Source organism: Amblyomma maculatum, chromosome 3 (genome assembly GCF_055883805.1).
Source record: "Amblyomma maculatum isolate TAMU_Amacu chromosome 3, ASM5588380v1, whole genome shotgun sequence".
NCBI classification, from domain to species: domain Eukaryota; kingdom Metazoa; phylum Arthropoda; class Arachnida; order Ixodida; family Ixodidae; genus Amblyomma; species Amblyomma maculatum.
Genome location: NC_139346.1, coordinates 33,038,261 through 33,052,325, shown reverse-complemented (window position 1 = coordinate 33,052,325; position 14,065 = coordinate 33,038,261). Strand labels below are relative to the sequence as shown.

The 14,065-nt window shown below is 43.1% G+C and overlaps 1 protein-coding gene across 1 annotated transcript in view; it reads left to right on the top strand.

The window, feature by feature from the left end:
* clu (clustered mitochondria protein homolog) overlaps positions 1–14,065 on the top strand; it is a 120,287-nt gene that overhangs the window by 13,192 nt on the left and 93,030 nt on the right. The window lies entirely within an intron of this gene.

Here is a 14,065-nt window from a genome sequence, read left to right as displayed (position 1 = left end):
GGTGAATTCTTGAACTTACCGGCTGCAGTGCATGATATTTGGCTACAACTCTCCTGTTTGAAGAGCTGGAATTATGGTATGAAACTCCTTTATCTTACATAAGGTAGAACATCTACTTCTTGATGCCATTTTCCCCACTACAAAAGTTACAATTTCTGCTGCAGACTTCAATTTCTTCTATGACAAAATCTGCTACAAGAAGCGTGTTGTCTGTTCCACCACTGCAGCATGGCATGCGAGTTGTTCTGATTTTCTTTTGGTTCACCTCGATGGTTGCAGTGCGCAGCTTCAATCTTTCCCCTGACATTCTGCCTGTTTGTCTTCTTTTCTCTTTTAGAGTGCCGCTCAAGTCTTATAGATGAGCGCATTGTTGTGTGATTATCTTGCTCCTCAAACAGGCCTTGATATGGCTGTGCATTGGCTTTCTTTCGAGTGAGTCTCATTAACTCGACTCGGGCCATATCCAGCTGTGAGCATTCAGTCACTGAAGCACTGATTGATGGCAAGTGGTTGATATACGTAGAGTTTTTTTACGGTGCCAGTATCTCATCAGCCTTCTGCTCCTTGCAAGTTCAGTTAAAAGGAATTAAAAGGTAGTTTGGTTGCGAGTTGGCTTGGGAGAAAAAAGGCAGTGGATGTACCATAATTAACTGGTGCGCAGTGTTGCATGTCATAGGTGCGAAATAAATTTTAGGGACACTCGAGCTTCGTTGTTATAGGGGTGGCGTGACTGCATTTATGGCTCCCATCTGTGGAACTCTTGCAGACCCTCCTTCGCGCAACTGCGCTTGCTCAATCATTAAGCTCTCAATTTGTGCCTCTGTTATCTCACACATGTTCATTAGCATACAGTCTTAATCTACCACATTATGTGAAAGGTCACTTGACATATGAAGCCAAGCTTTAACCTAGCTGTATGACATTGCTTGCATAGCCTAAGATCAGCATGTCTGATTCGGGATGCAAGAGTCCGCAGCGCCTGCCAGTTCAACCGTGATGTGTTCTTGTGACGTCGCACAAACCGGCGACCAGCCAGTGCCTGGTCATGCCACCTGACAGAGGCACAGGCTTCTTAGGAGAACCGGACTGTTGGCGAAAAGCAGGAGTTGTGGTATTAGGGCTAGCACGCTAAAAAAAGAGAGAAACATGTTATTCTAACTGCATTGCAGCAAGCAAGCAGCGTATGATGGTCATAGCACCCGAAAAAAGTGGACAGGAAGCCTGCAACCACCTTGGCTTTTTTGGCATCAGTGAAGTGCCGGTCATTGTCCTACCAGTTTTGTGTTTGAATTGCAACATACCTCATGACTGTTCCACGAGCAGTTGTTGAGCACAGGGGTAGGCCTCTGTTGTTCACCATGGTCTTTAAAGGTTTAGAATGTTGTGACCCCATGTCAACAGTGCATGCAGCAAGCACTCAAGAGAATCAACTCGGGTGGCAATCGGAGTAGAATCAGGCATGAGCATATATTTGTTTTTGTTTTTTTTTTTTTTTTTCATTATTGCTATTATTATTTTATTGTGCCAGCACTAGGGCTTCCACTCGGTCATTTAGCCATTGCAGTATGTCTGAAGCCCCCAGGCTCGTGCAGCAACAACTTTGTGCAACACACTCGATCTATGCTAGTGGTCGGTGTGTTGTCACGAGACCGCACATAATGGCCAATTTGGTAGGAGCTGGCAACTTGGGCAGCACTTACAGGGTGGACTCTTGGATCCAAAGTCAGACACACGGCTCCTAGGCCATGCAACCACGTTTGTGCAGCGAGGTTAAAGCAGGGCTTTATTAATTTATTTATTTTTATTTGGTATATACTGTCATGGGGATTGTTACAGGAGTGGGTTCATATACAAGAGGTATACAAGTGTACATTCAAACCAGCTAAACCATTAATATCAGCGGGTCAAGCAGGAACTGTACAATCAGGTATACAATGAAAAGAGTTGCAAAAACATTCATTATTGGCATGTACATCAAAAAAAAAAAATACACAGTGACCATCAAAGTGTACTTTGGTGCAAGGGCTATCCATGCTTTTAAGAGGAGATGAACCGCATTTGGTGCCATCATACTTTACACTATTTACCACATTTTATTTATTCAAGCTTGTCCTTTTGAGTGCATATTCAGGCAGTCGTCCTAGAACTGGGTTTAGTTGCATCATATAAGAATCAAGAGTACAACCAGTGTATGATGGAAACAAATTTGCATATATTCAAGAAAATGAAACACAAAACCATGATGAAGATCTACAAGAAGGCATCAGTTTTTGCTTGTTGACAGCAGCGACTCCCTAGAGAGCCTAACAAAACTTTCCTGTGCGTCGTGCGACATTACAAAGCTGTCCAGTGTGTTCCATTCACGCTAAGCCCGTGGGAGAAAAGAATAATAACATACGTTGTTGGTGCAAGAGTACCCTTTGATCGTATAGTCATGCTCGTGTCATGTTGCAATAGAACGGCTGAAAATGACATAAGGGACCAGATTTATTTTCAGCGCATAATGAGCTAGCAGATATAAGAATTTGATTTATGCAGGGTTGCGCGGCTTGATAGTGTGGTCAGGCCTGTGTGTGAAAGCAGCTCAATGGGAGAGTCAGTGCGCCGATACTTGTTGTAGATAAAGCGAGCTACTTTCCATTGCACCGACTCGAGCATGACTATATCTTTTTGTAAAAACGGGAACCAGGTGATGTTCACATATTCTAGAATTGGACGGATGAAAGCCTTGTATGCGAGCAGTTTGGTTTCTTGAGTGGATTAACGTAGGACGCGTTTTAGAATGAATACTCTTCATTGCTTTTTTGGTGATATATTGCACATATGCATTGGAATCGAGGTCTTGTGTAATTGATACACCCAGGTATTTTTTTCGGTTACAGTGTCAAGAAATGCGTGCCACTGCCATAAGAAAAGCTTTTTTTTTTTTGTACTGACATGGGGGAAACAATTTTTTCTAAGTTGATAGACAGTTATTTGCCAGAACCGGGTTAAGTGGAGAAATATGGGAGAGGCCTTCGCCCTGCAGTGGGTATAATCAGGCTGATGATGATGATGATGATTTGCCAGCTATTGCACCACCGCACGATGTTATTCAGCGCGGTGTTCAACTTTGCCTGGTCTTCGGGAGTATTTATTTGCTGATAAAGCACACAGTCGTCTGCGAACAATTGTATGTTGACATCCACGTGGGGCGCTATGTCATTTATAAAAACATAGGAATAAGAATGGTGCCAGCACAGAACCCTGCAGAGCACCAGATTCAACCGAGACTGTATCGGAAATGGTGGCTTCATACTGCACAAATTGCCGGCGTTCGGACAAGTAGTCTGCTATTCCTCTGACGACGAGCCCATCTCCAACTGCACAGTTAAGCTTAAAGAGCAATTTAGCATGTGACACTCGGTCGAAAGCCTTTGAATAGTCTAAAAATATTACATCTATTTGACTTTGACATTCCCTGTGTGAGGTCATGAAAGAGTTCGACAAGTTGGGTAATAGTAGACACCCCTCTTCTGAACCCGTGCTGGTTGGGATGGATCATGTTATTGGCCTTGGCATGCTCTTGAAGAAATTTTAATGATATGCTCTAACATTTTGGATCAAGTGCGTGTGAGAGAGATTGGCCGGTAATTGCATGGGGACTTTTTACATCCCCTGATTTGTGAATGAGGACTACTTTGGCTACTTTCCATTCAGTTGGTAGGTGGATATCCTGAATTGATTTGGAATATATAAAATAGAGGTACTGACTAACTGGTTCTGCATGTCGCCTTAGAAAACAGTTTGGTACACCATCCGGACCAAACCTCTTTTTGGCATCTAAGTTTAGTAACAAAAAAAAAATGAAAAAAGTCCAGGTACGGTTATGGTGGGAGTGCCCAACAGATGCATGGAGCTGTCACAGCGACACGTTAGTGTCCCTAAAACACCGTTGTTGGCCGTAAAAACTTGAAAATAGCTGTTAAAGGAGTCAGCCTGTTTTTTTGTTTTCGTCTGTATAGCCCCCACGAGCACTATATTTATCGCTGATGTAGTTCCAAAACTTACTCAGCGATTTTTTGGCAAAGCTGCCGAGCATGGTGGTGGAAAAGTTTTTTGGCCTCAAGTACCTTTTTTTCACTGATCTGGTTAGTGAGCATATGTTAAGCCTTGGTTCTGAATTCACGTGTTGCCTATTCCTTTTCCATAGCCTGTTAATTTTGCGTTTCATGTGAATTATTTTGCGGGTAATCCATGGATTGTGCTTTTTTATGGATTTACGTTTCAGCAGAATGAAAGAGAATGCAATGTATCACATGTGTTTTAAAGTGGAACCATTATGCATTGACAGTTGTACTTCCCTGGGTGTATAAATTAATGTTCTTATATTCATGTTCAAGATAAGTCATAACCGCCGCGTCATTGGCTCTGTTGAATGCGGGTATATATTTCCTTCGAGAAAGCAGACGTCTCACGTTTGGCAAACGTAGCGAGCAGAACACCACCTCAGGGTCAGAGATTCCCTCTGAGACCTCTATTGTGCAGTCATCTTTTGTGCGATGTTGACTGGTAAAAACTAGGTCCAGTGTAGAACTAGATGTTGATTGGAGTCTGGTAGGCTCCTCGACAATTTGCTCAAGATCAAAGGTAAACAAGAAATTCACCATAGCATTGCTGACTTTATCCCACACTTAAAGACTGTGAATTTGCACCCAGACAGTTGAAATCACCCGCTAGCACGAACATGGAACCGTGGATTACCCCGCGCGGGATGGCAGAGTGGTTACGGCGCTCGACTACTGTTCCCAAGGACGCGGGATCGAATCCCGGCCTTGGCGGCCGCTTTTCAATGGAGGCGAAAAGCAAGGCGCCCGTGTGCTGTGCGATGTCAGTGCACATTAAAAAACCCCAGGTGGTCGAAATTCTCGGAGTCCTCCACTACGGCGTCTCTTATAGCCTGAGTTGCTTTGGGACATTGGAGCATTTTGAATAGAGCAAGTCTTCTTCTAAGAGCAGAGCCACACCCCCTCCTCTAGACCCTATCTTTGTGAATAATTGTAAAGCTAGATGCAATCAAGTCTCGGTGATAATAACAATATCAGAACTTAATGTGAGAAGGATAACTTCCAGCTGATCGACCTTATTGATAAGGCTGCGTGCGTTTATGTTCAAAAGGGTTATCGATGGCGTCTGCGTGTTGTTCGTTTAGGTGCATTGCTTGAGTTCTCGTTTTTTCCCACTCCGATTTCTTTTTCCACTTCTACCATGCCATTCCTCACCTTATTTGAAAAATTGGCCATTAATGCTTACTTTATTGTAAATAAGGTACACCTCTTTTCGGTAATGGTTCTCTTTTGTCATGTCCCAATGTTTCTAATTTCCAGAATAAGGCACGAGAAATCTTCACTAATGGAGTATGCGGAACCTTTCAGCTTTGAGCAGCATTTAAAAATGTTCGCTTTATCCCTATAGCCCAAGCTTCAATATTACTGGCCTGTTGTAGGATTCATCACAATCTTGCTCATCCCAAGCGGTGAATCCTTTCAATGCCTGAGACTTTAACTTGCAGTATGTCTTTGAATATATCTCTGGTTAAAGTTTCTTGTAGACTTTCCGCTAACACATTCTCTTACTCTTTCAAACCATAGATGATGATATTAGACCTGCAGCTTCTGTTTTCGAGATCTACCTTAACAGGTGTGAAACGTTCTGTTCGAGCTTAGTTATTTTTTTATCGCGTTCAGACACTTCTTTCTCAAGCAGACCAATGCCCTCCAGCTTTTTTTCCATCGCGGCAAATTTTTGGTTGGTTGTAGTTTTACTTTTTTTTTTTTTTTAGTATCTTTTGTAATAGCCTTCAACTGCTCCGGAATCGATTCATCAGCTGGGCCAGGATTTGTTTTGATGTCACTGCCCAGTAGCAAAAGAGACGGTAAGAAAACTTGCAAAATACAACTCAATCAATGACCGGTAGCACGGCAGCAATAGCAAGAGTGAAAGAGACAGCAGTTCCAATGCTGAGATGCCTGGCGTCCGTCCGACTGGCGCGAGCAGCAAGCCCAGCACAACCTGTACTAGTGCCCTCAAAACAAAACTGAGCACACGAAGATTTCGTTTCATGACATGCCCTGCTAGCGGATGTGCATGTATATATCCTGGGGGCGTGTGGGACACCGGGATGTTCAGCTTGACACCCTTGGTGTTCGCCTCATCGGCAACCCAGACAAAGAAGAGCACTTTTTCCACAGGCCCATGCTTCATTTTATTTTGGGGGCATTAGTACATGGTAAAGAAATGGGTGAGACTGCATCGTTGCATTGCCGCCATGCCGACTTTATATCTGTGTTGGTGGGGTGGTAGATGACGACTGTATGATAATGTCATTAGTATATGCTACCCATAACGAAATGGAGACTGTGGTACGCATAATTTGCATTCGGCCTAGCTGGGCTAAGTCTTGAGGTCTCCAGTCTTTTTCAAGTAACCCAGCGTGCGACTCTTCTCAGGTTCTATTTTTGGTGAAAATGGATGCTGTGGCTGTAAAGCTCATTTATTGCTTAGAAAATAGTATTTGGTAATTTCTTCTTCACTTGGTTAGGTTGTTATGTTGTGATGTGTGATGTTTCGCCCCAACCTGGTACGCAATTGTGGTGTGGTCTGCCTCGAGTATCTGCTCAAGAAAAAAAGTCTATGCTTTCTAATCGGCTTGTAAAAACGGCCAATAGTGCTAATACCTGTTCACAATTTTTTTTTAGTTTTTCTAGCTTTGAGAACCTTTGTTCTTTGTTAAAGTACTTTCTTTGACTTGGTTGTGTCAGTTAATTTTCGTATGCAGTGTGTGCCATATTTATTTTATAACAAGGGAGTAGTCACTCATTATCATCCATTCATCCAAGCAGCCAGTCTGTATGGCGTGTCTACTTAGTGGCCTGGAAATTCCCAAAAAACACCATACTAACATCTTGCCAGCCTTGCATTGTAACATGGCGCGTGTATATGTGTATTTAGTGGTGGCAGCCTAGGCTGGTGGAATGAAGCTTTCTTTTCGGGTAGGAGTTGATCAATTAGGGAATCACAGGTCACTGAGTATACTGATAAATAAGTATCTACTCTTTCAGCCCTCATTTTTTGCTGTTCAGCCACAGTGACTTTTCTTCAGGTAGCACTCGTCCAAGTGTTGGCCTGGGCAGAATCCACTTCATTACCGTTACTCATGCTCCTCTCATCTCAAAGGGGTGATCGAAATCTAGGGTCAGAAACTTCCGTGACCTATGTGGCCTATTGACACATTGATTTTTCATAGCTATATGTTGCTAAGCACGAGTGAGAAGTGATGCTGAGGGTCTTGTGTTGGGCTTTCTTTGGCTGTCCACAGTTCTCTTTCCATTCTCAACCACAGCCTTGAATGCTCTTGTCTGCTGAATTCACATGCACTGCTCCATGTAGTTGCAGGTCTCCTTTCGTATTCCTCTCTTCTCTTTGTTTTGAGGATGGTATAATTCACTTTTGCTCATCTGCCATGCTGTCACTGGAACTGAGAGTCCGAAGGACAACTGACATTTGCCTGTTTTTTTATTACGTCTAATTATAACACCGCTGTCTATCTCAGTCCTTTTTATTACGCAAATTTATTAGGAAAAAAAAATTCCTGAATTCCTTTTTGACAGACACAGATAAGGTTTGGATGATGTGTGACAAGGATAGCAGAGCTCTCTGAGGGGTGGTGGCAGCCACTTCTATTGCTGTGCTGGGCATGTTGAGTAGACGTTCCTTCTTTTTGTGACATCACAGCCGCACCTGCTGCTTCGGAGCAACCCTAATCCTTCCCAGCAGGTGTGGCCAGCTGTTTCCTCGGCATCTGTGTGCATGAATTTTATGTGCTGCTTCTCCACATGGCTGCACTAGTTGTGAGGATTGTTTTGTAGGCCGTGATGGGAAGCCCTTTGATCTAGTGTCAGTGCTTAGTAGAGTAGTCAGTTTAAAAAAAAAAAAAGTGCATAGTGCATAGCAAAGTTCCCTTTATCTGCACTAGGTGCAGTTGGGGTGCTTTTCGTTGCTACAGCGTTATAGCCCACATTCTTTTAACCAAGGAGGTTCAGCACTGTGGACAGGAGCTTTTCTTGCTTTTAATATAATTTAAGAGGATTATTTGTCGTCATACTTGCTTTCGTAAACAAAAACAAAATTCAATGTTACATTAGCATAGAAAAAACTGCAATTTGCAGAATGCTTTCAAAATTGTTGCCTTCAATTTGAATGGATCATTGATACAAGGCTAGGCAAATTTGTCAAAGTGTCATTCATATTACAACATATAGACCTAGGGCATTATTTGGAGCACAGAAGAGTATTGCATTGATGTTGCTGGAATAGTGGCTGCCCATTATTTCCGCTTAGCCTGATGATGTGCACAGGTTGTGACCCTTTGCGGAACCCTGTCCATCTTCGTGCTTTGCTTTGCTGAATATGTGGATGCTTTCCATTCGTTTTTCCACTCCTGAGAAGTGTTTCTTTTCTCAGAGCCTGGTTAATGCTGCCAGAAGAGGTGCAGCTAAGTTTAATCTCATAATTCATGACTAACAGTGCCACTTCAGTATAAGGAATGGGGGTTCCTTCTGTATGTAGACTTACTGCAATACAGCTTGTTCTCAGATTGAGTTACTCTGTGCAAGTTGTTTTCTCTTCTTTTTTTGCCTTTAGTAAGTGCTTTGCTGGGTAGTCCCAGGCTCGAGCCACAGCTGTATTTTCACATGCTTGCAAGCATTGTCTCACTGGTTGGCTTAGACATGCTCTGCTGAGAAGCTTTCATGCTACTGAACCCGGAAGTGTTGCTATGTTCTGGTGGGAGACTGGTATTGTTCGGTTGGCAGTTTTTATTCTTTCTGTGGCTGCAGTCCTCTGCCTTCTTGCTCATTTTTGATACCCCGGGTCATCTGAAGTTAGGATTGCACTCAAAGTACTACTAGCATGTATGCCTGCTGCTGGTTTTGGTCACATTGTGCATTCTTTGCACTAAGCAGAAAAAAAAAAAAAAAAAAAAAAAAGTCTTTCCAAAAACGCACTTGCATATTTTTCTTTGCTTGCAAAAGAAGTCACACCTTTGCCAGATAGGAGTTAGATTATAGTCAGAATGGCAGCCACCTTTAGTCAGCTGCTGACATAACTGTTGTATCTTTGCAAAGTCTGCAAACCTGTTGTGCTGTCTGCATTTCTGTCAGTGGTTATAAAAATATGTACCTTTAAAACACTGATAACCTGCTTGCCGAGCTGCAAATGCCGAGATCATCAAGACCTTGTAGAGAGAAGGGGGGGGGGGGGGGGGGGGGTGAATAAACCCATAAATGAAAAACAAAGAATTTAGCTATTTGAAACCTGCTGGCATGCTACTCTGCACAGGCGAGGGGGGGGGACTGAAGTAGAGAGGCCCAGAAAATGGTAAAGGCATGACAATTGCATCTATAAAAATATTGCCATTCAGTTTGGATTGAGATGCATCAAAATGATGTGTTGAGAATAATAAAAAGGTGAAGTGTAGTGCCCTATAGATATGCTTGCAATATTCACTTTAGGGATTGTATACAATGATGGAGCACATGGAGGCTCTAGAGGTTTTTTAAGAGTACAGTGTCATTTATCTAGGTAGGGGAATACACAGTAAATTTCACGTTTCTGCTGCCTGTAGCAGGCTGAGGGACCGCATACGCATTCTACAGTTAAGAGGCACTTTGATGGCTCCATAGGGGGCTCGAAATGCTCAGGCTCATTGGCATATGTTGGGCATCCAAATGGATATTCTGCACTGCTTTGATTGAGCCCCCTGTAATAACTTCTCTTCATGCCTACTGGTAGCATTTAGCTGCATCCAGTAAGTCTGGATGGTCCGTGTGTACAGTGTTCTGCAACATCATCGAACCTCAGTTTGAAAAATTCTTCCGCCTCAACCGGAGGCTCATTTGTGCTGAAATAGTGCAAAAAGCTTGCGAGTTGTCCCCTTCTTTATGAGGTAAGTTTGACCATGGTGCTTACTTGGTTTTGCCTCGCATGATGAGAAACAAGAACCGTCTGCGATGACCCTGAGGAGCGAAAAAAGTCAGCGCAGAGTCTCTAGCGAAAGGCAGCTGTGGCGTCATCTGGTGTTGCTGGAGGAAATTGGTGCAGTTCAAAAGCGCCGAGGCAAGCATGGTACGTTCCTGTAATGGTGCTAGATGGTGCCACTGCTGCCGTTCGGTGGAAAATTTGTTTGCGTCTTTTGCTCCTCAGTCTTGTCGCAGACTGTTCTGGTTTCTTGTCATGCGTGGTCAAACCAAGTAAGCACCATGGTCAAACTTACCTCGTAAAGAAAGGGACAACAACATGCAAGCTTTGTGCGCAGTTTCAACGCAAATGAGCTTCCGGTTGAGGCAGGAGAGTTTTTCAAACGGAGGTTGAATATAGTTGCATAACACTGTATATATAGACTTTTTTTTTTTTTTTTCCCGAATAGGGATGGGGAGGGGTTGCAACCTACATCAGAATTTTTTTCCATTCTGTCTCTTAGTCAGCATGTTTTGTCTACTTTGGACAATGTAGTGCTCTTAGCAGTGGCATACTCAAGTTGCCCTTCATTGAAAGACACAATTTCATCCATCCCTCTATGAAGAAGGCAAAGTGCCACTGTTCTAAACACTTACAGCTAGATCCTGTCATAAGCAGAGCTTTTTTTTTTTTTTTTTTTTTTTTTTGTCCATTTTGAACGTGTTCTTTTTTTTTTCCTTCCTTGATTGAGGCATTTTATTAATGATTTGGCTTCTTTAGATGGGCAGTCAAGCATCTTTGTTTTGAAAAATAGCGTCCTCCAGTTGTGTGTTCATCAGCATGTCAGACCAACTGGCCCAGAACTTCATCCTGGTCAAAGTAATTAGTGATGCACTTTTCAGAATTAAGGGTCTCTTCATGGCTTTTGGCAGCTGACAATGCGAATTTGTTAACTCAGAAATGTTTGTTTGATTTGGGCTTAGATGTAGATGCTGCTTGTCTGTATTTAACTGTGATACAAACAAAGATAGGAATTGGACTGGTTCCATGCTTGTCATGATGGAAAAAACGCGATGGTACTGGTGCATGTGTGGTGCAGTTGTTGGCTATCCCGAGCCCTTCAGCATTTTTTAAAGACTTTGCGCAAGCTTTAAGAGAGACATTGTGTTATGTACTGCCAAAATTAAGTGAGCGCCCAACTGGAAAAGGGAGATGTGCTGCCTGGCAATGGGGGAGAGCAGTGTTTGGTGTCTTTTTTTGTACATGCACGTAACTTGGATGCAGGCGACCCTTCGGAGTTGTAAACCACCCTAAGCCTTGATGGAGTGATGAGAGAGCAGGTTAGCTAGAGAAGGGCAGGGACACTCTAATTACCAGTTTTTCTGAAGAGGGCTGGGGCCTCTGGGGCCTCGTGTGCTAAAAATCCCGAGATAAGCAACCAGTAAACAGGCCTATCTCTCCCTCCCTCTTCCCTGTCTCTGGCTGAGCCCATCTTATCTGGGGCCAGGGCTCTCCCTCCGCTTTCTTCTCCCAGTGTGATTTCTCTTAAAAGTCCTTATCTCGCTTCCTCTGCCTGCGAGAGGCGAGAGGCGAGGGGAGGCGCTAAGGAGGCTGCCATCAGTAGCAGTAGCAGCACACGGTGGAGAGTGGCTGACTGTGGTGTAGCTGGCATTTTAACACTCTGGAAGGAGCCCAAAATGCTCTTGCTTGTGCCCCTTGAAGATGGAACAAAGAAAGCAGTCTACCTCAGTCAGGGATGTCTTTTGAAGCTGGCAGCCGGAGAGCAGTTGGCTGGTGGCAGCAGCTGTGGGACTGGTACGTGATGAAAGCTTCCTAATTGGGGGGGGGGGGTGATTTTAGCACTGCATTCTTTATCTGCAGTTCAGAACGATGGCTACAAGCGGAGCCCTTGTGTAGCTACTCAAGAGTACACAATAGGGATAACTGTATCAAATAGCTATTGTTAGTGAACATTGATCCTCTGGCTGCCCCTGGCTACGGCGATGTTAGTACAGCGCAGAAAATGTCATTCTTGTCAAGAAAAGTCGCTCTAAAGATTTGAACTCAAGTGGCTCAAACTCTCTAATGCATTTTGAAACGGATGATGATCCAGCATAGATAGCCTTTGGCATTCACTCGAAAAATTTTTGTTGGTGCAATAATCTTACTTGCGAAATCAGCCAGTGTCGGCGACACCTTTTTTTTTTTCATGCTTGTGAGATGTCAGTTTTACTGGTTTAGACTGGTGTGTTGTCAGAATGCAGTTGGCAGTACCCCATGAGCACGAGGCTGCTTCAATCTGTCCATACCGCCGGCTCTTTAGTTTATCACAAAAGACTTCTGTGGCAGATATGACAAGACAAATCGTTGCGAGGCCACAGCACCTAAGCAGGCTCGATGAACTTGTGATGCCCACATTGAAAGTGTGTCGGATGTTACCGATAGCTCGAGTGGCTTGTATGCTTTTCTATTCTCGGAGCTTGCCATGCAGATTTTGAAGGCTCATGCTTTGCTTGCCTTTGCGGAAGAGCAGGCGTTGGGCACTCAATACACGAAAGGTGCTTCATTTTATCTTGCCAGAGGGACCAGTGCTTAGTTGTGCAGGCTTGTTTTGCTTGCAGCACTATGCATTCGGTAATGTCCTCTAGGCCATGGCATTGTGCTGGTGTTAAACAATGGACTTGGAAGAGCTTGGTCGTGTTCTGACACGGCTTAGAAGGATCTGTTTTTGTTTTTCTGGTTGTGCAGTCCTATAGGGAAAACGTCCCTTTTTCTTTTTTTCTTTTTGACATCAATGCTGTGGGTTTGGTCTCAAGTGTCAAGAGCCTCTTTTGTGCATTGGGTGCCATTTCCAACTTGTATGAAGAGCCATTTTCTATTCTGTCTCGAGGTGTGACGTCTTTATATCTTTATAGTATATGGACATAGATGGTCAGCAACGTTTTCTTTAGCTTGTTTTGAGGTGTGCTATCTTCGTGGTATCAAAATAAAGAGGATAAGCAGTGTTTTTTTTATTATTTAGACCATGCATCAGCAAACCATGTGCTCTTTTTTTTTTTTTCTTTTTTGTGGAAAAGGGGGATATCTGCAACTGTGTCAGTAGCATAGCTTTCCTATTGTTGCATAGAATTTAAGGATGCTGACGTGAAAAATGGGTCCTTAAATTTTTATATCTCTTTAGTTGGTGCAGTACTGCATATGGGCACAGCTTATGAGGTTAGTGCTCCACTATATGAGCTAAACTAACTTGTTTGCTGCATGAATGCGTTATCAAGGTGCAATGTTTGTGTGGACTTCACACTAACAAAGGTATGGCAGCCAGAGGTCCCGGGCAGTTTTTCCATCAACCTCTTGCCATCTACAGAGTTGACTTCTTGCCCATCTTGATGTATCATTGCATGACAGACCTTCCTTTCTTTTCTTTATGGAGTAAATTGCATATACTTGGAATTCTTGGCTAATGTATGATGGGGAGTGGTATCAAAGAAGGACAAGTACCCTTTCCATTGTGTTCAAACATCCATTAATATGTTGCTGCAGTCTATATTATAAGTATTCATTCAACCTGCTTCATGTAAACCTTGTATGATCACACCTTTGGCGATAAAAGCAAAATAAGGTGATATTTGAAGTTTTTTCTTGTTTTTTTTTTTGTTTTTTTTTTTTCGAAGTGAGCCAAATCCAGGCTCCGAAATTGGGTGAATTTCAGCTGTAGTTGTGAATTTGCCAAGAGAGCTTTCCTTTGAAAAGGTAATGAAATGCCAAATAACTTCTGTTTTAAATTATATCACTTTGATGCTTCCAATGTATTGCTGTAGGTAAAAGTTTTCAGTGTTTTGCTTGGTTGTTGCCAAGATGGATATGGTTCATTTTGGGAAAAAAGAAAAATGCTTCATTTATTTGGGGTCAGTGGTGAGGTGGCTCAACTGCTGAACCTAAAAATGCAGGAATAATTTTTAGGTGGTTTGTATTTCCGGAACCCTCAACTGTGGCATTCTTCATACATACGTAACCTGAGTCGCTTTGAGACAAGAAAACCTCTAACCAGTCCAAATCATACCTAACCTAT